Source organism: Parus major, chromosome 1, assembly GCF_001522545.3.
Source record: "Parus major isolate Abel chromosome 1, Parus_major1.1, whole genome shotgun sequence".
Lineage (NCBI taxonomy): Eukaryota > Metazoa > Chordata > Aves > Passeriformes > Paridae > Parus > Parus major.
This window is the reverse complement of record NC_031768.1, coordinates 3,074,079-3,076,251: the sequence shown is the minus strand read 5'-3', so window position 1 is coordinate 3,076,251 and position 2,173 is coordinate 3,074,079. Positions and strand designations below refer to the sequence as shown.

The following is a 2,173-nucleotide window of genomic DNA, read 5'->3' as shown; positions in this document are numbered from 1 at the left end:
TAAAGGCCCTTTGCAGAATATCAAAAGAATGAGAGGATTATATTTAGCAGGTGTGACAGCCCACGCAGGACATTTCATTGTGAAAGGGGCTGACATGAACCAGGAACCGATACTTAAATTAATATAAAACATCTTGGGGGAAAGGTGTTTTCTTTTCTTTTTTAAGCATTGGGAAATCATAATGCTTTCTGGCTTCTTCAAAAGCGAGAGGTCCAAATATACAGGAGTCATCTGGCGTGTAAAAATAAAAAGTCTGGGGAGGGGACACACACATAAAAACGCTTTGGATGAGGTTGGGAGGCAAACGTTGAGGGCCAGGGGGCCAAGAAACACCACTGTGAATTTTCCTGCCCTGCCTTGCTGCTGGCAAATCCAAGGATTTTCCCTCCCAGGGCAGGTGGCTGAGGGCAGAGGGGCAGGACTGGGACAGGGTGCCCTGTCTGGATCCTGGCACTGCATCAGCATCCTCCGTCCTGCCACCTCTCCTCGTCCCTTCCCTGGAGACACAACCCTTCATTACAGGGGTGCTTTATTCTGAACACTCCTGCTTCTATTCCTATCATACCCTACCAGGCCTTGGAGTGGAAAACTTGACTCGGGACTTTTGTGGGGAGGCGTCCACGACTTTCGTGCTTCATTCACTGCTGCGTGTTCCTAATTTTAGCCGAGCTGCTCTCTTTTGATTTTCCAAAGCTGCGGATTTAACGTCCAGCAGCTCACGTTGTTTTCACGCCCACACGCTGAGGGCCACACGAGTGATGCTGCCCATCCACGGCAGGGGAGGCTGCTGGGAAGGAGGGGTGGGTGACAACGCTGTCCCCAACTCCCAGAAGGGACGCCACAGGCTCACCAGGAGATCTCCATAGGTGGGTGCTGCGGTAGCAGAGGGCACTCAGTGCCACTTTTTGGGGGTATTTTATCTCTTCACTCTGCTCATTCAAGCACTGGGTGGTTGCTTGGGACCTTTGGGATCTTTGTCACCCCAAAAAACACACATTAGGGGTAAAAAGCCCATTTTTCTGCTGGGGCTGCTCCAAGGCAGGGAGGTGTGTGGTTGCCTGGATGTGTGGTATCAGGTACTCTTTGGCATCGAGAGAGTTAAAGGTCCTCGGCACCCACCAGCCCTGGTCTAGGCAGTGTCTAAAATCAGTCCTAGACCCGCTTTATTTTTTCCTTAAAAACAGGAAATGGAGCCCTGAAGGCTTTTTAACTGGAGAGGGAGAGTGAGGAGGGGGTATAGTCTCTCTGCCCATACCCAGCCCTGAGCCTGACCCAGACTTGGGGGTCTCTGTGTGTGTTTTTTTTATTCCTTCTCCATTTTTTTTTTTCTTCCCCCCCCTATTATTTTGGCAGACTTTTTGGAATGTCTGGGAGCTAAGGGCTTTGCTTCATGGAGCAGAATTCTGAAGCAAGAAAAAGAGAAAGTTATAGACTAAACCACAGAAATGTAAACATGTCTGCAGCTAAAATAACTCCACTTTCATTGAAAACACTCCTCGCTTACAATCAGACTTCTGTGTGCTATGCTCAATAAAACTGCATGCTAATAGCAACCAATTAATACATTATGTAGTTCTGCTTTAAAAACTGAGACGCTTTTAATTATTTTTTTTTATATTTTTTTTTTTTAATTATTATTTTTAATTAAGGGACTACTGGGTTTTCTGCTGCGGACGCCGGTGCCGGGCGCTGACCGCTGGCGGAGAGCGGCGGGCGATGCCCGGCGGTGCGGCGGGGGCCGAGGCGTGCCCGGGGAAGGTCGGGGCGAGGCGGCGGCGGAGGGGACAAGCGGAGCCCCGGTAAGGAGCCCCGGGGCCGCCGGAGGGAGGGACGGGACAAGGGACAAGGGACAGGACGGGGCGCACCGCCCGCTTCTCCCCTGCTTTTCCTCCGTGCGAGGTGAGTGCCGATGGCAGCGCCGGGATGGGTCCCCTCTTCATCACCCCTGGGAGATGGGGCTGCAGCTTCGGCAGGACCAGCCTCCTCTGCTTCCCCCCGCTCCCGCCCCGCACACACACCTCGCTCCCCTTTTATTCCCGAGCATCCCGTTATTCCTCCCGCTGCCACCTGGTTTAGGGGCCAGGCTGGGATTCACGTCGGGTCCCCGCCACAACCGCGCGCTTGTTCTCGCCCCTTCAAACGCGCTCTTGTTCCCCGCGCCGGGGGGCGAAGC

At 53.0% G+C, this 2,173-nt stretch overlaps 1 protein-coding gene across 3 annotated transcripts in view; it reads left to right on the top strand.

Moving 5' to 3' along the window:
• Positions 1 to 1,707: 1,707 nt before the first annotated feature.
• Positions 1,708 to 2,173, top strand: part of ERG (ETS transcription factor ERG) — a 138,369-nt gene continuing 137,903 nt past the window's right edge. The window contains exon 1 of one of the 3 annotated variants that reach the window (XM_015641450.3): positions 1,708 to 1,899. The gene's annotated coding sequence lies outside the window, so the exon portion shown is untranslated. The remainder of the gene's footprint in view (positions 1,900 to 2,173) is intronic. The other 2 variants (XM_015641426.3, XM_015641407.3) reach the window with 2 other exon arrangements.